Here is a 19,251-nt window from a genome sequence, read left to right on the forward strand (position 1 = left end):
GAGGATGGAAACTGGCATCAAGTACTGATGTTGCCATGGGGTGTAGGGGGTTGCTTGACCTGCAGCATTTACATAGGTGGTACATGTCAATGTTACGAATGGTGGAGCAGCTCAGGTGGAGGAAAGGACCAGACAGACACTGAATGCAGGGGCGTAACTAGGTTTTAAGGACAGGGGGGGGCTTAGCCCCCAGGAGATGCACAGGATGTGAGCAAACATTTAATTTCACAAACAGCTAACAAAAACTGAGAAATTGCCTTTCCACTTCTTGAACAGATTTAGATTTATTCAAAGATGGTTTCTGTATAGATGTTTTAGGCCACCATTGCATTTTAATACAGTACAACAATAAACACAACAACACAGGACGTCCTGTATGTTTACAGCATAAATAACAACAAAAAGAAAGAAATCTACATAGTTACAGTGCCGTATTTAACTAATGCTTCTTATTTATTCAGAGCCCACACATATTATTCAAATCTGTATGCAAAAAAAGAGCAGTGTGTACTCACAACGTACAGCATTTTAAAATAACATGGCTACAACTGGCAGTTACTTCGACGGTGGAAGCATCCAAAAATTTTTAAGATTTTTAAGGGTGGCAAAGGAGTCTATCACTCTATTGTGATTTACGTGCTGAAGTGCCTGTTTTTCAATTGACATGACTGCAAGACTGTGAAGTCGTTTCTGACCCATTGTTTGGCGTAGCCAGGAGTGCAGTCGACAGTGCACTAAAGGATCTTTCACATGAGCAGCTGCTTACAGGCACTGTTAGGGCAACTTGGATTGTTGCCTTCAGAGAGGGAAACATGTCTGAGTCAAGGAGGTTGTGCACAGACAACATGTCTTTAGGTGAACATCCAGCCTCTGTTTTCCGAGAAAGAAAGCTTCTGGCCACCAGAACCTCCTCTGTTTTCATGTCAATGCTGTAGTGCTTTGCAAGTTCATTCAAGTGTGATTCACTCAAGAAGTTCTCTGATTTAGGATTGCATGCCTGGATGCCTTTTAGTAGCCCTGCATCTACACTGCAAAATCTTTGCTCAAGCTCACCAACCATCCTATCCACACAAGGGAAAAGTAACTCTCTTTTCAATGTGTCTGAGTTGGTCAGTTCAGTGCATGCACCTGCAGTTGTCTCCAGCACAAAATCGTCCATTTTCCTCTGTTTATGCCTTGTCCTGGCACCTTGTTCAGGGATACTGTGGGTGTGGCACAAGGCTTTGGTTCTCTCGTAAAGCTCTGTTTCAAATGCATCTGTGCATTTGGCTCCACGTGTGTCACACACTGCTTGTTTGCAGATCAAAGCTTCTGCCAGGTCTAGTCTCTTTCTGAAGGAGCTTGTGGAGTCCTTCAGTTATAGACAGAAGAGACTGAAACATCAGTAGTCCATAGACTGTTGAGAACTTGTAGAGTTTTGCTCTGAGACCAACAGCTATGGGGGATCTAAAAGCAGAAAGGCACTCCAAAATGGCAGACAATGTGTCAAGAACTGCACTGATTGACCGCAACTGACATGCCCAGCGAGTGTTTGAAAGTTGCACAAGTTCAATTGTTGTCAATCCTAGCCTTGTCTGAGCCTCCATGAACCTATGATGATTCACTAGGGAGGTGCTGAAGAAAGAGTACACACACTCCAACAAGCTGAAAAGCTCCACAGCCTCTGGGATGGCCTTGCAAGTATGGCACAACACCAGGTTAAGTTCATGAGCATAACAATGCACGTAGATAGCTTCAGGATGGAGCCTTCTAAAATGTGCTTGTACACCTCCAGTGATCCCACTCATGACAGCTGCACCATCATATGTTTGTGCTACACACTTAAGCTCCGCAAGACCATTGTCTTGAATCTGCTGCTGCAGCTCATTTGCAATGGACTGGGCATCAAATGATTTCATCTCTGCAAGTGCTCGGAAACGTTCCTTCACTGCCCCGTCTGACACATACCTGACACAAAGAGCAAACTGCTCTGATTTGACATCTCTTGCCTCATCTGCCATAATGGCATAGATTTTGGACTTTGTCATTTCAGATACAATGACACTTGTCACTTCCTGGGCACAACAGTCAATCATCTCATTCTGGGAGGCTGCTGAGATATACTGAGCATTTGATGGGGTGTTGTGTTTTTTAAGAAAAGGATCAAATTCCTTCAAAAGCTCCATGCATGCAAGAAAATTCCCTCTGTTTGTGCTGTCTTTTCCTTCATCATGACCACGAAAAGGGAGTCCCTGTCTCCCTAACATAGAAGTGACCGCAACAATTCGCCTGAGATATTCTCTTCTCTCTACTATCTCACTCACATTTGCAGATGCTATCATCTGTGCAACATCTCCCTATTTTCTAGTTGCCTGGTAGCTTTTCCATGCAACAACACTGTCCTTATGTGTTTGTGCAGTTCCATGTTTGCCAAAGATGATTAAAGCTTTCTTCCAGTTCTTGCAACCACTACTAACCAAACTATCCTGTTTAACGTTTTTGCCAAACACTCTACATGGGAAACAGAAAGCTGTATTCTGATTGACTGAATATTCTAACCATCTGTGCTTTTCAAACCAGCTGTGGTGAAATGCTCACCTCTGCCTACCAAAACTATCTTGTGGGTAGCCTTTCAGCTTTACCTGTCCGGGCCCTGTGTCTTTGTCACCTAAATCAAACCCTGCAGTGCAGTGAGATGCTGCAGCTGCTTCAGCAGTATCCATCTCTTGGTCTGTTTGCTCTCCTTCTCTCTCTGGAATATCTCGATCTTCCTCTGCCTCGAGATCCATCTCTGGGTCCCATTGCTCTCCCTGCCTTGACCTTGCCTGTTGATCATATCCTTCTACCTGACCCTTCAAGATACATTACACAATGAACTGACTTAATAACTGATCAACAAAGAGGCTAATGCCATGACTTTTGCTCACAACACAATAATTGCTTACTCCCAAATATTTTTGAAGTTGCACAGATTACATTCAGGGCACATATGCGACTAAAATGGTTGTAATTTCAAGCCCTGGAAAATATTACTTCATTACTTAAATTACAGTTATATTAAGGTATTCTTGAAAATATTTGGGCCGGGTTAATTTGGCTTATAAAGCTCTCTCTCTTGGCTGTCTCCACTTTCCAACAATTACTCTCCTAAATAAAAGCTCAAGTTAAATACATCTTATATGGTGCATCTGGACTGAAATGTTTCATGTTTAATATGCATATCAAGTTCCATAAAAATCCAAGACTGTCTGCATCACAAATGACTCTATGCTGTGAAATCCTTTAGACTCACCTTTCCAGAAGTTTCTCCCCTCTCACTCTCTCTGCTCCTCTGCCCTGAGTCCTCCGGGTCAATAGGGGTGGTGGAGTGATTATTATTAGTGTATTATTATTATCATCATCATCATCATCATCATTCTTGTCATTTGTAAGTGAAGCCCCTTTTTTCAGTTTAGGTTTTGCCCATGTCATGGCCTGTTTTATGTAGTTATCCAGATTTAGTTTGGAGCCTTGTTTTGTGGATTGTTTTTGTATAGAGTTTTAGTTGCTTCGGCTTCCCTTTTCTTTTTACAATAAACCTTAGTTAACACCTGTTTCCTGTGTGCCTGTGCTTTGTGCTCGTATTCCCCCCTCCCTCACCTTGTGACAAAGATAGTATATATATATATTTTTTTTTAAAAGAGTGCAGATCTAACTCTATAAACAACCAGAACCTTCACAGTGCATTTCAGACTAACTAGCTAGCTAAGTAGCAGCGTTCTTTTAGAGCTTCGTCCCTCCCCCAGGCGGACGTTACGAAGCGGACAGAATATTCGGATATTTGTCATTAATCAGGGCCAAATATCCGGAGCCCAGAAACTGGTATTCGGGCCAGCCCTAATCAGCAGTGATGAATACTTACTCTCTTGAAAAAATTTCGGATATCCATCCTTGTTCTTCTCCATATACGCTGCTTTAGTAGCTTCTGTGTGCTCTGCTAACCGTATAATATGCTGCACGTACTCAGTGTAGCCTAGGTTGCAGGGAAAACGTGGACTGGATTTCAGTGACGTTGGTGTGCTCTATATGAACAAGTGGAATGGACTGGATAACGACGCACTGACTCAGACTCTCTACCTTCCACTATGAAGTGAAGAGAAACTAAGATTTAAGATCGTATCTAAGTTAAAAAAAAGACTGGTTATGTGATTATGTATTTAAACTCATATTCTGGTCACATTAAATTGAATTTGTTGGCACTTTCTTGTAAATATAATAATAATAATAAATGAACATAAAACTATTTAGGGGGGCTTAAGCCTATTTTAGGGAGTCTTCAGCCCCCCTAAAATAAGCCTAATGACACCACTGACTGAATGCAACACAAAGTTTATTTACAGAACAAAAGACCACAAAAAAATGGCATAGTGAACTACAGGAAACAGAACTGGAAACTAACTCAACTCACAGCTACTCCTAGAGGCCAGGGGGAACAATGCAAGATCAACTCACTTTAGGGAACACTTAGGCAAGAAGATAAACACTAAATTTAATCGCAAAAAGTGGAATTAACACTATGAAACTTAAGACTGAACACTCGGAAACTTATCCTACTCTAGAGCAGAAAGCTAGACTAACTCACAACGAAACACAAGACGCTCAGGACCAGTTTACAGCAGCAGGTTCTGCACCAGAGTGGGGGGCAATGGAGGCAGCGACAGGTGGTGGAGAAGAGACACCAGGTGAGGACGGACGGCACAGGGAGTATACTTGTCTCCTTAGGATGGACAACCAGGAACCATGGATCCAAAACTGCAGTAGAAGGAGGTTAGAAACTTAATACAGAACACTGGAGAAGAATGGCTGGTTTAACAAGCTGTGACCAGTTTACTGACAGAATCACAATCCAGCACTGAGAGGTGGGTAGCGTCTGGTTATATTGCAGGTGGAGTGGAGGTTGATTGGCTGAAGTCCACCTGTCCCTGGAACGGCTGATTATGGTGAATGAGACACACCTGTTGCTGCCTCAGGCTGCTTGAAGGTCCTACAGGGAGATAGAGTGGAAAGAGGGGAGGGGGAGGGCACTATCTGGACCTGGCAGCAGCCGGCCTGACAGTCAAACATCCACATGAATGTGAGGACTCAAGGTTTCCCAGCAGAATGTCGCATTATCACAAGATGATCGATATTCTTCACTTCACCTGTCAGTGGTCGGAATGTTGTGGCTGATCGGTGTGGATCTAAATGCAGATCTCACTTTAGTCACTCTTCCTGCGGAATCACCAGCAATCTTTTGTTGCAGAACCCTCTTTCAGGATCATTCAGAGCTTTTCCTTGGTATAAAACCAGAACCACCTGGAGCTGCTTGGTATTTTTATCTATTTCTGAGAGTATAACTGCGCCATCCAGTGGAAATGAGTGGAAATAGCTGCATTCATTTTGATTCTGCACTCATTTAGGTACGTCTTTCCTTTAACTTTTCACAGAGCTGTATCTAGTAAATGTACATGATGTCTACCTATGGGCCACTAGATGGCAGCACTCTACTTCTCTTCATCAGTACATGTATATTTCCATGGATTGACTGTTTCTTGTTATAATCAATATCTCAACATGAAGATGTATACATATATCGGTAATACAGCAGGTAGGAGGGGCATTTTTATACATTATCTGATACTGTATAAACTATGAATATATATAATGACTGTAATTTCATTAAAATGCAATACACAATATTCAATAACACAACTTAATTTGAAGTTTTCTTTATTTTAATGTAGCTCCAATTCATAACATATGCCATCTCATTACAGTTCATGCTGGTGATTTTTGACTTTATAGGTCAATATTGCTTCAACATTTGTCACATACCGTGACCACAGTGAGTATATTCACAGTGAGCAGACATAGAAATGAGTGGTTTCATTATTGAAGTGCCGCTTCTGAAAATACTCACTGCTGCTGTGAGGAGACTGAAGTTTTTGTTCTTTTTCATTTCAAACAAAGCCACACACTGTCATCAATTATCCATCAACATAGTGAGTCTTCACACAAATGTACAAAACCTGTAGTAACTGTACAGAAACCTCCTGAAATTATGCTTATTCCATCATTTCCCTTCACAGCAGAATGAAGAGAAAAAACAAGGAGATGGTGCTTTGTTCTTGCCTAATCAATCGTATGATAAAAGTGTCTCATGTCAATCCAGGATGCAGAGTAGCTGGGTGCTTCCGGCTCTGTTTTGGAGACACATTCAAGAAAGAATTAACAATTTTAAACTTTTAGTAAAAACTCAAACTGATTCCGGTTTAGTAAAATAAACAATCAGACTAAATTCAACTCAGTTTCTTGGTGTTTCCACTTAAAGTTCTCTCTATTTCTAGTCTTGGTTGTGCTGTTAAGGTGCAAGCCTTTCATTATTTTGATACTACAGTGAAAAGTGAGCCCACAGTGTTTGCATCTTAAGACAAACTTTATATTTCTTCTACTTGGCTTCTACTTGGCTTTTTTATTGTCATACATCTATAATAGTGTTATATGCATCTGCGAGGACATATAAGTCCAAATTTACGACAGCACATCTGCAAACTCGACACCCTGATAAAAATAAATCGAACGCAGGCATTGACTTTTATTATTGTAACGGTGGCAGCTTGACTCGGAAACAACCTCGAGCTGCTACACGGTGAACTTCCTGCCTCTGTCTGTGGGTTTACCGCGTGGTTTGTATCTGAAATGCCAAAAAAGAAGCACAGCATCTGAAACATACGCTGTCGAGTTTAGAAATGAATGAACGCCAGAATAGCAGGTCAGTGGTTTCACCTTTGTCTGGCTGCAGAGTGATGTCTCTTTAGAGGCTTTAGTGCTGCTATCTTTTGTCTTTAACTACACTTCTACACCAGTTTCTGTGTCTCTGAGTGTTGATTAAATTACCTTTTGCCACGGTGGCATATGTTGTGTGTATTGGTTCAGCTGAACTGGATTCTGGAGACACAAGTAAAAGTAGAGAGATGAAACATCAGATATTTTGGTTCTATAGTCTGTAGCAGCTTCTTTTACACACATAACATTGATTTATCAGCTTGAACATGCATATGCACAGATTAAGTGGTGGATTTGAAAAAAAAATGAAATGAAAAAAAATGAATGAACTATAGCAGATCTGTGGTTTCACCTTTGTCTGTCTGCAAAGTGACGTCTCTTTAAAGGCTTTTTTGCTGCTATCTTTTGTCATAAACCAGACTTCTACACCAGTTTCTGTGTCTCTGAGTGTTGATTAAATTACCTTTTGCCACCGTGGCATATGTTGTGTGTATTGGTTCAGCTGAACTGGATTCTGGAGATGCAAGTAAAAGTAGAGAGATGAAACATCAGATATTTTGGTTCTATAGTCTGTAGCAGCTTCTTTTACACACATAACATTGATTTATCAGCTTGAACATGCATATGCACAGATTAAGTGGTGGATTTGAAAAAAAAATGAAATGAAAAATGAATGAACTATAGCAGATCTGTGGTTTCACCTTTGTCTGTCTGCAAAGTGACGTCTCTTTAAAGGCTTTTTTGCTGCTATCTTTTGTCATAAACCAGACTTCTACACCAGTTTCTGTTTCTCTGAGTGTCGGTTAAATTACCTTTCACCTCCCTGGGTCTTGTGACGGTGGCATACGTTGTGTTTGTTTGTTCAGCTGCATTGGATTCTGCAGACACAAGTAGACAGACAAAACATAAGATATTTTGGTTTTGAAGTCCATGGCAGCTTTTTTTACATACATAACACTGATTTATCAGTTTGAACATGCATATACAGGGTTTAATTGGTGCATTTAAAGAACACACAGGGCAATTTCCACAAAATAGACATGCAATAATAAAAAAGTGTACATTTTTGACAAGTATTTTAAAAAATACTTAAACAAAAACCATCAGAAACGTATGCTGTCTAGTTTAGAAATGAATCAACTAGAGCAGATCAGTGGTTTTACCTTCTGCAAAGCGATGTCTCTCTAAAGGCTTTAGTGCTGCTATCTTTTGTCTTTAACCACACTTGTACACCAGTTTCTGTTTCTCTGAGTGTTGATTAAATTACCTTGTACGCCCGTGGGTCTTGTGACGGTGACATATGTTGTGTTTGTTTGTTCACCTGCACCGGATTCTGCAGACACAAGTGAAAGTAAGGAGACAAAACATGAGATTTTTCTGGTTCTGAAGGCTGTGACAGCTTCTTTTACATAAATAACATTGATTTATCAGCTTGAACGCATATGCACAGATTAAATGGTGGACTGAAAGATCACGTGACAATTCTGACAATATAGATATACAGAAATGAAAAAAAATATTAATTTTTGACAAGTATTTAAAAAAATACTCTGACAAAAAGCATCAGAAATATACAGTGTGTAGTTTAGACATGAATGAACGATAGCAGATTGGTGGTTTCACTTTTGTCTGGCTGCAAAGTGATGTCTCTCTAAAGGCTGTAGTGCTGCTATCTTTTGTCTTTAACCAGACTTCTACACCAGTTTCTGTGTCTCTGAGTGTTTATTAAATTACCTTTTACGTCCCTGGGTTTTGTGACGGTGGCATACGTTGTTTGCATTGGTTCAGCTGAACTGGATTCTGGAGACACAAGTAAAAGTAGAGAGACGAAAACATAATTTTTTCTGGTTCTGAAGTCTGTGGAAGCTTCTTTTACTTCCATAGCATTGATTTATGAGCTTGAACATGCATCTGCACAGACTAAATGGTGCATTAAAAGAACACATGGGAAAATTTCCACAAAATACATAAAAAATACAAAAAACCTTCTAACCTTAAATTGGTTTTCAACACTGATCAATAAAACATGTTTTTTTAAACAATATTTGTAAAACAAAGATAGATTTTTACAAAGCAGTGGCAAATAATACAAAAATATAAACCCTAAAAAAATTATTTGTATAAATATTAACTTCCCTCAAGTCACTATTTAGTAGATGCACCTTTGGCCACACTGAGCCTGTGTTGGTCTCAGTCAACCTTAACATCTGCAATTTCACCCTCATCCGTCTTTGCAAAAGTGGCCAAAATTGGCTTAGGACAATCTGAGAGCTGAGAGTGCAGATAAGGTATAAAATGGTTGAGAGGTCATAAAATGAAGTACTTCCTAACTGTTAAGAGCCTTGTTAGCAAGTAGCCAAACTCTTGTGGGGCATTAAAGGGTGAACAAAATAATAAAACTGAATGTTGGCTAAGTCACTCAGGACTGTGTTAGATCACCAACCAGTGTTCGTCATCTGTTTGTGGAGAAGAGTAGGAGTGGACAGATGACACTGTATAAAACAAAATAACAACAACGACGAAAATCCGCTTTGGTGCTTCCTCCTATCGATGCCAAAACCAAATTCTGAAACAAAGAACCAACTCTCAGCAAACCTTGAGTCAAAGCGGCGCTTTCTGTTTGGCCTCTGGCGGCTGGTCGATATGTCTGACATAGAAGAAATCCGAACATCAGAAGCACCAACAAAACGCTGCCTCCGAAGCTGAGCAGCAGAAAGAGCCAAAGGGGGTTATGATGAGGAGAGGCTTCTGGAAAGATACGAGCAGCCATTAGACATGATCATAGCACTGTAAAATACTTTTCATGAAGTGTAATATCTGTATGAAGTATGCAATATGGAACTTTATCTGTGTTTATTGGGGCTATTCCTTATGAAGACAACCAAATGTGAAAAAAGTTCCCACCTGACTCCCTCAGAATCAACTGATTTTTCTTTTTTGTTCAACAACGTCATGAGACCTTTTGTTGTCTCTAACTTGTTCTGATCAACCACCTATCAACCTGTTGATATGAGCTATTAAAGTTGATCCAGAATGCACTTTTTAAAGTTCTCTCGGGTGAATTATCAGAAAACAAACAGAGCCAGGGTACCAAGGATTGTTTCTATGATTCTATGTTGAAGACATTAAAGTGTTCAAATGATGACACATCCCATAATACTGATGCACAGAGTTGGTTATAGAGAAAATTGGGAATACTAAACCAAAACCAGATTTGGTCTTTAGACTGTGACACCTGGAGTGGATGTAAAATTGACTTAGTTTCAGTTTTTACCAGAACTGTCGATGAAGAACCAGCTGATTGTGAGGAGGTCAGGTGGGAGATGTTGACAGATCTTTCATGGATTTATTTTGAAACACTGGAAGATTTCACCTTCAGAGACGACGGACAACCAGCTCTCTGGTGATTCTCCAACACCAGAGATGTTGCACCTGTAGAATCCATCACCAAATCTGGAAAGATTCAGACTCGAAATGATTCCTGTTGAAGTTTTTCCGATGGAGAAACCATCTTTGTAGAACTCAGCGATGAAGTTGGAGGACGTCTGCTTCGTCCTACAGCTCAGAGTCACGTTATCTCCCTGCATCACAGGATGGACTGGACTCTCCAGGATCACAGAACCACCTGAACAACAGGATTTCACAAGAAGTTTGTGCCAAGAAATACTTTTTGTTACACTTATATGATGCTATTATCATCTCAAGACTATTGCACATGGCAGGGTCAGCAGAGCTTCGATCAAACCACCAAACTTGATGCCAATATGCCAAAAGACTCTCAGGAACAGAATGGTTCTCTCTGGCTCTTAAAAGCTCCATCACCAGTTTAAGAGTCTCTTCACATACTTCGTGTGTTTTTAAAGTACTAAAAGTGCTGGAATAACTCTTATTTTTATTATCAATTGATTATTTGGTCTCAGAAAACAGAGAAATGTCTGTCAAAAGATTCCAGATGATAAGTTAGAATCTTGTAAAATGTTCTGTCTGACTAACAGTCCAGAACCCAAATATATTCAAGTATGATCATGGAAAAGACTCGGAATTGCAGCAAATTCTTACATTTGACTTTTTGCGCTAAGTAATCGACTATCAAGTCCAAGAACTGTTTATAAATTGGTTCCTTAATGGATCTATTATTCCGGTAGTGCCATTTGCAGCGCCCAGAGGAAGCGTTTGTTTCATGGATTCTTGAGGCACTTTTGGGGGATCGTCCTATGGAGACATATGATGTTTGTGACCAAAATGGTTGCATATGTGACCATTTTTGTGCCATCAGTGAATGATGGTCATTAGCTGATCTGGTGCCTTCTGTCACTACAGGTATTGTAGTGCACAAATTAATGTGGTTAAAAATAGTGCTATTCCTTCCACATTGACTCAGTCTCTCCCTGTCTGATGTGTAAAACAATAAATTTCACTGTTATCTATCGCCGATTCTGTCAGAGCTGCTAAACTGCAGCCTCAGGCAGCATCTACTGTAGCATCCAGCATGTAAGACGTTTCGGGAACATCGGTAAAATGTAGTATTTACCGCTAAGCAGATGTTTCTAATTTGTGACTGATATCAGAAGAGGACTGGCGCCAACATACATGTATTTTAAGATAAAACATCAAGTCTTGTATCACTGAAAGTCCATGCAACATACATGGTGACACAAAAACAGCGACTCATCAGCATGTATGGTGGATTAATAGCTGTGGCAATGCTGAACCCAAATAAGGAGATGGGGGAGGGGCGACCAACCAAGGAAGTTGGTACCACCAGCACTTCAGCGGAAAAGTTGGCAGAGCTGCTATAATAAAATATATAATTTATGTTATATTAATACAGCAATGGGCCTAAATATGTTTTAATCTGATGTGCAATATTTGTACATTGAAGAAATAATGCTCAAATTCAGAGACGATTTTAACTAATTTGTTCAGGAGCAGTTACTCTTCTACACTTTGAAAACCCAGATCTAGGCATCGTGGGTTAGAATCTTTATATTACTCAGCGTCAATTGTGTTCATCAGCATTTACAGGCTTCTAGATCAAGAACAAAATTCTATAAAAATATTAGCTGTTGACGTCAAACCAATCACATTGACCAACGGGTTATGAACTGATTGATGTTTTGCTGTTTTCCTACCAGTAACAGTGATGTTGACGGTGTTGCTTCTCTGCTGTCCTCCCATTTCACACCAGTATTGTCCACTGTCATATTCTGCTGATACACCTTCTACTGTGCAGGATCCAGTTGATGTTTCCCAGTTAGCAGTGCATGGTCCAGTGTTTCCTTTGACCCTCTTCATCACCCTCCATCTGGTCAGTCCGTTCAGTCCTTCACAGCTCACAGTTAAGGTTTCGCCTTCAAAGTACTGCTGCCTGTCTGGATCAATCTGAGGAAAATCTGCAACCAAAAAACACAAATTTAGATGCTAAAATAAGAGATTCTAGTCAACAAATGCCTTGGAATTAAGATATATTGTTTTGCAAAAGTGTAACAATGAAGGTGATTCTTATTTTGATCATGCATTTCGACGTGCAGCAAAACCACTGTTAGAATGTCTGACACAGGGAAGACGTTTGATACTTGAAATTTATTCAGCGGTTGTATCTCCACATTCTGTTTTAGTCACAAAGCCATCCTGACTGATGCATTTGAACATTATATTTGTGTTTCTGCTAAAACTGGACCAACAGGCATCAAAGTGTAACGACTCACCATCTGTTTGTGAACAACTGAATGTAACCAGCAGCAGCAACAACAGGCTCCTCACTGGAGAGACAGAGAAAGAACTGCATTCAAAAACATCAATATTTCTTTGAATTTAAAAACAATTGCATTTCTTACAAGTGTCCTTCCATTGATTAATTTGACTCTGTATCACTTTAAAGAAGTACTCACACAGAGCTGTGACCTCCATGCTGTGTTGCTGCTGCTGACTGTCTGAGCATCAGGCCGAATTTAGAAGGTAATGCTCATAAACTCCTCCTCTTCCTGTGGTTCTTCTGAGGGGACACGAAACATGTGGACAGTAAATCAAATGCATGACGTGCAGCTACACTGAAAATGTCACATTTACAGCTTTACTACCCACAAACAGGATATTTTCAGGTTGATGGTGTAAAAATTTTGCACGATGATGGTCAATGTTTTGGAGTGTTTTTATTAAAAGTATTTAAAAGACAAATAAGTGTATCATCCTCTGTCAGTCCCACTCTGCCCTCTGCAGTAAATCACATGACATTACATGCCTGTATCTATGGCAGAGTGGGATTGATAGAGGATGATACACTTATTTGTCCTTTAAATACTTTACATAAAAAACACTCCAAAACATTGACCATCATTGTGCATTTTTATGTTTCCCTGCAAAATTTTTACACTACCGACCTGAAAATATTCTGCTTTGAGGGTAGTAAAGCTGTAAATGTGACATTTTCAGTGTAGCTGCACGTCATACATGTGATTTACTGTCCACATGTTTTGTGTCCCCTCAGAAGAACCACAGGAAGAGGAGGAGTTTATGAATAATACTTTCTATATTCAGCCTGATGCTCAAACAGTCAGCAGCAGCAACACAGCATGGAGGTCACAGCTCTGTGTGAGTACTTCTTTAAAGATATACAGAGTCAAATTAATCAGTGACAGGACACTTATAAGAATTGAAATTGCTTTTAAATTCAAAGGAATATTGATGTTAAGTTTCTTGAATGCAGTTCTTTCTTTGTCTCTCCAGTGAGGAGCCTGTTGTTGCTGCTGCTGGTTACGTTCAGTTGTTCTCAAACAGATGGTGAGTCGTTACACTTTGATGCCTGTTGGTCCAGTTTTAGAAAAAACACAAATATAATGTTCAAATGCATCAGTCAGGATGGTTTTGTGACTAAAACAGAATGTGGCGATACAACCGTTGAATAAATTTCAAGTATCAAGCTTCTTCCCTGTGTCAGACAGTCTAACAGTGGTTTTGCTGCACGTCCAAATGCATGATCAAAATGAGAATCACCTTCACTACTGCCTTGACATCTTAATGTCAGGGCATTTGTTGACTAGAATCTTGTATTTCAGTGTCTAAATCTGTGTTTTAGGTGCAGATTTTCCTCAGGTTGATCCAGACAGGCAGCAGCACTTTGAACGCGACACCTTAACTGTGAGCTGTGAAGGACTGAACGGACTGACCGGATGGAGGGTGATGAAGAGGGTCAAAGGAAACACTGCACCATGTGCTGCTAACTGGGAAACATCAACTGGATCCTGCACAGTTGAAGGTGTATCAACAGAATATGACAGTGGAGAATATTGGTGTGAAATGAGAGGACAGCAGAGAAGCAACACCATCAACGTCACTGTTACTGGTAGGAAAACAGCAAAACATTCACTCAGTTCATAACCCGTTGGTCGATGTGATTGGTTTGACATCGACAACAGTTGCGTAAAATAAACCTGATAAAACTGGTGTCCAACCTGGGAACAGGCTATGATAGTAGATTTTTTTCTCCTGATCATAAAGCAAGCAAATGTTCATGAACACAGCTTACACTAAAAACGAAGGTTATAACCAAAATGTAATGCACTAGAAAAAACTGTTTTTTTACCTCCACAAGATGGACCCCAAAAGGTATGTCAAAGTTTCATCAAACAAATGGATCCCTGAAGAAACAAAAATGGTGCTAAAAACACACAAATTATGTGAAGAGACTATTGAACTGATGATGGAGCTTTTAGGAGCCAGAGAAAACCATTTTGGAACTATTCTCTTTCTGAGAGTCTACACTGTAGCCTGTAGCTATACTGGACAGTCAAATCCATGTTGGTATCAAGTCTGAAAGTTCATAATCTATACAATGCTTTATCCTAATTAGCGTCATGAGGTGTCTGGAGTCTATCCCAGCTAACTTAGGGTGAAGGCAAGGGACCCCCTGGACAGGTCCCCAGTCTATATAGAGACAAACAATCACACTCACATTCACATCTATGGACAATTTAGAATCACCAATTAACCTCTGCATGATATTGGACTGTAGGAGGAAGCCGAATACCCAGAGAAAACCCAGCAGGGAGAACATGCAAAATCCACACAGAAAGATCATAGATCGGGATGTGAATTGGAGATTTTCTAGCAGTGAAGCGACAGTGCTTACCACCGAATCACTGCGCAACCCTCTGATGGTTCAATTGAGACCATATTCACCCTGAAGTGTGCAATACTCATAAGATAATAATGGTGTCATATAAGTTTAATATAAAGTATTTCTTGACACAAACTACTTGTGAAATCCTGTTGTTTAGGTGGTTCTGTGATCCTGGAGAGTCCAGTCCATCCTGTGATGGAGGGAGATAATGTGACTCTGAGCTGTAGGACGAAGCAGATGTCCTCCAACTTCATCGCTGAGTTCTACAAAGATGGCCTCTCCATTGGAAAAAGCTCGACAGGAATCATTTCGAATCTGAATCTTTCCAGATTTAGTGATGGATTCTACAAGTGCAGCATCTCTGATGTTGGAGAATCACCAGAGAACTGGTTGTCTGTCAGAGGTTAGAGACTGAAGTGTTTTAAAATGAGTCAGTTCCTCCAATTTGTCCTCCTCAGAATCAACAGTATTTTTTTTACCTACACTTCACAGCAACTTCAGCGTATATCAGAAAGACATGTAAAGATTTTCCTTCATGCAGAGAATATTTAGTTACAGATCCTTAAAGAACATCTTGGTGGGTGGAAATATGATGTTTTCCATCATTTCTGAGCCTCATAACTTCACCAGTACAGCAGATAGAAACATGACATTTTCAGGATGAAAAACACATTTGAGTTCTGGTCAAAACTGAAACCTATTCAGTTTTCCATCCACTCCAGGCGGCACAATCTAAAGACAAAATCTAGTTTTGGTTTATTATTGCCGATTTTCTCTGGAACCAACTTTGGGCATCAAAAGTATCAGATATATCGTAGTCTTAACAGGAGAGTGCTTATATTGAAAACAGAAAAGGACACTTATTACCTGGCAAGATGTGAATGTGTGAATCAAGGAACATTAATTCATAATGATAGTCTGAAAGGCAGTTTATCGTTTCTGCAAGTCTTTATCTGAGACTCTGGCTTGTATGTGATTAATAATTGCATAAAAATCAATTTCAACTGTGTGAATTCATATTTGATTAGTTATTCCTGTGGTCCTGGAGAGTCCTGACCTTCCCGTGATGGAGGGGGAAGCTGTGACGCTGCACTGCAAGAACAAGGTGACTGCCAGCATCACTGCTGACTTTTATAAAGATGGACACTTCATTGGGAGCAGCTCTACAGGGAACATGAGCTTCCAGAGTGTTTCCAAATCTCACCAAGGACAATACAAGTGTAACATTCTTGGAGCTGGAGAATCACAAGAGAGGTGGCTCACTGTCAAAGGTGAAGAACTTTTGAAAATTAATTTCTTAAAACCTATCACATTCAAGACACATACAAAATTTTGGTACAGACCCTCAACCCCCTAATGTGATTCATCATATGTCATGATAATAATTTGATTATTACAATTTATTTCAATCACTTGACAGAAAATACTCCAAAAGAAGCTCCAGTTCTCATCTATTTCCTCATATTAACTGTTTGTACCAGTTTATCTGCGGCGCTGCTGCTGTTGCTGCTGAGAAAATATCACCATTGGAAACATGAAGGTAAAAAAAATGAACTGTCCACTGACAAAAATACACTTCAGGTAGAGTCTGACACCAAAAGAATATGTTTTATCACTTTTGTAGCAAAGATGAGGTGCTTCTGCTGATCATTGATTTGTTCACTACACTAACTGAAAAGCTTCATGTCATCAGCATAATGGGACAGATTTTCATATTTTGCTTAATTTGACAAAATGAATGTAAGTAAATGAAGGGAAAAAAGGAGGACCAAGTATTGAGCCATGGGGGACTCCGCATGTCAAATAAACAGCAGAAATCTGAAAAAAAATGCATGACTGATCAAATGGTTATTCTTAGTAGTAGTTGTGCAGTCAGTTAATGTGAATATGCCTTAATTCCATTTATTTCCATTTGTTCTTCAACAAAATCGAACAATCAGCCAACATCAAGGAAACCCAACAATGATAACATGCATGAGACGTTTCTGCTTCAATTCCCACAGATAATTAATCTGGATGGACGCCACATCCAAATAAATCCAACAACAAAGAAAGAAATCCTATGTAAGTCGCATCTTACACAGTGTGAACTGTCTTTACTATATTCTAAGCTGCATTTGTTTGCTTTAACATGATATTTTTAAATGTTCCTGCAAATTGTAGGAACTGTAGAACTGTAGAAACAGTTTGTGATTTTATTGTACCGTTTGACATAGAAGACATCTTTGGTTTCTGCTGTTGTCTGTTTAAAGATGTTCTCGGCTGATTTCATTGCTGAAAGCTGTAAATGAATAACAATACCTAGCTAATTTTTATGTAAGGCATCCTTCTATGTTTAAATTTATATATCTAATGCAGAACGAAAATACAAATATTATCTGTAGGCTCGGCGCCTTTTTGAAAAATGTCCTGCCTTTGTTAAAGTAATATACTTTGCCATGTTTGGTTTTGTTTTGTTATGTAAATGTTTGTGCTCCAAACCAAAAAATGGTTGTGAGCCTGAAATTAATAAATAAAATGAAGTTTTGCTGTGGCTGCTGTCTACTGTGAGAAAACATTTCTGAGGTTTGAAGGTAGCTCAGGTTGAGACTTTTTTCAGCTCAAGGGTCTCCAGATTCAGGACCCTCTCTGACTACAGAAAGCGTCTGTGAAACCCTGAGCAGACAAACCACAGCGTCTTCTGTCTCTATGAAAAGAAGTTGTGGTTGACGCTGCTGAAACGCTGGGGTCTGAAAATAATTCGTACAATTAATACGTCACAATAAAATGAGTTATGAGAAACTACACACTGACAACCATTTTCATGACTTAATGAAACATAAATTTAACACTAAGCTAAAGCTCTACAAACTCCAAGCTGAGTTTCCTGGTTGTGTTTTGCTCCTGTCACATTTCACATTTCACTGTGGGCCATAGGAGATAAAACCTAGAAATGTGTTCTCTCAAGTTTGACAAAGTTATATCTCAGTTTTAATGAAATATCATAATTTGGAGCTGAGATTTGGTTAAGTGTTATAATGGAACCATGCGTAGCACAAGTTGTTTAAGGTTCAAAAGGTTCAAACTTTCTGACTCTGATAAATGGTCATTCAAGATGCCTTTCAAGAATATTATTAACTTCATCAAAACTTTGTTTTTTTTTTGTCTTAAACAAAATTCCACATTTTCGCTTTCTGATTCTCTACTCAAAGTACATAGAGCTTCTATTTTTGTCTTTCCCCCTGAAGAATCGCTACATCTTCCTGGTGGAGAAGTTTGAGTGTCCCTGTCCTCCTTGGAGTTGTGTCGTCAGGGGCAATACCTCCTAGATGAGTCAATCTAAAGTCCTGCACTTCTTTTGAAACAAAACAACCAAGAAGATGTAGAGAGAACCCAGAAATGTCTTCAGTGAAGTATAGCAAAATGTTAAAGACATTAATCATGAAACAATGGAAAACTGAAGTGGAACTTCCTTTGATTATTTATTTTGCAAAGGTTAAAACAAACTGTAATCAATGTTTACAACAAGGAAAACTCGGGACTCCGCAAAGTTTCTGCATTTTTTAATGGCTTCAAGGCTGTAGCAAGAAATATAGATTTTTTTTTGTGTTTTTTACAGATTCTGTTCAGAATAAACTGTATATATTTACAGAAGTGTCAAAGGAGACATTTAGAATAAAGAACCTTCGATGAAACATCGCAAATGCAAGCTTTGATCTGGTTAAGTGTTGTGACAGAACCAAATGTCACATGAGCAGTTAAAGGTTCAAATTTTTTCTTGTTTCTGGCTCTGACAAATGGTCATTTTCGTGATGCCTTTGAATGGCAGGTTTTAAAGTTCTGAGGGTAAAAGAATAATTACAATTGATCAAAACTTTCCATTTCTTTCTGTAGAAAATGCTAATTATTTTTAATGAAAAGCTGATTACATGCAGACAGGCACCATGCTGTGATTTCTTATGTTGTACTGGTTAGTTGTTAGTCAAAGAGTTGGAACCTCTGACACATTGGTTTGGTGTGGGTTCTGTTTCCACACAACAAAGAAAACTGAAAGAAGAAACGCCAACATAAGCGGCACAACCGTGCAAACATTTGGGTCAATTTAGAATCTTTTAAAAGGATAAAAGCATCTTAAAAGTGAGTCACACTTGGGATTAACAAAACAGAAATCTGCTCTGGTTGATGCTATTCTGATGCTATTCAATACAGAATGTCCGAATGCAGATAATATTTTCTGATTATTTTTCATTGCTGCTCTCTGTTTCCTCCCTCCAGTCGTGTTTTGTCTTTTGTATATTTGTTGTTTTGTACATTAAATATATTCTCTTCCAGGTTCTCCTGCCTGTTTTTGGTCTCAAATACAATTTCTG

At 39.3% G+C, this 19,251-nt stretch overlaps 1 protein-coding gene and 1 long non-coding RNA gene across 2 annotated transcripts in view; one reads left to right on the forward strand and one right to left on the reverse strand.

The window, feature by feature from the left end:
* Positions 1 to 19,251, forward strand: part of LOC110946484 (butyrophilin subfamily 2 member A2-like) — a 417,600-nt gene that overhangs the window by 280,735 nt on the left and 117,614 nt on the right. The window lies entirely within an intron of this gene.
* Positions 7,228 to 9,875, reverse strand: LOC127532354 (uncharacterized). The gene is made up of 5 exons (XR_007939736.1): positions 9,379 to 9,875; positions 8,518 to 8,583; positions 8,051 to 8,116; positions 7,596 to 7,661; positions 7,228 to 7,297 (listed from the first exon to the last, which is right to left on the reverse strand). It is a non-coding gene; the product is annotated as an uncharacterized LOC127532354 (long non-coding RNA).

The sequence above is a fragment of the Acanthochromis polyacanthus genome, chromosome 23, assembly GCF_021347895.1.
Source record: "Acanthochromis polyacanthus isolate Apoly-LR-REF ecotype Palm Island chromosome 23, KAUST_Apoly_ChrSc, whole genome shotgun sequence".
In the NCBI taxonomy this organism is placed as follows: domain Eukaryota; kingdom Metazoa; phylum Chordata; class Actinopteri; family Pomacentridae; genus Acanthochromis; species Acanthochromis polyacanthus.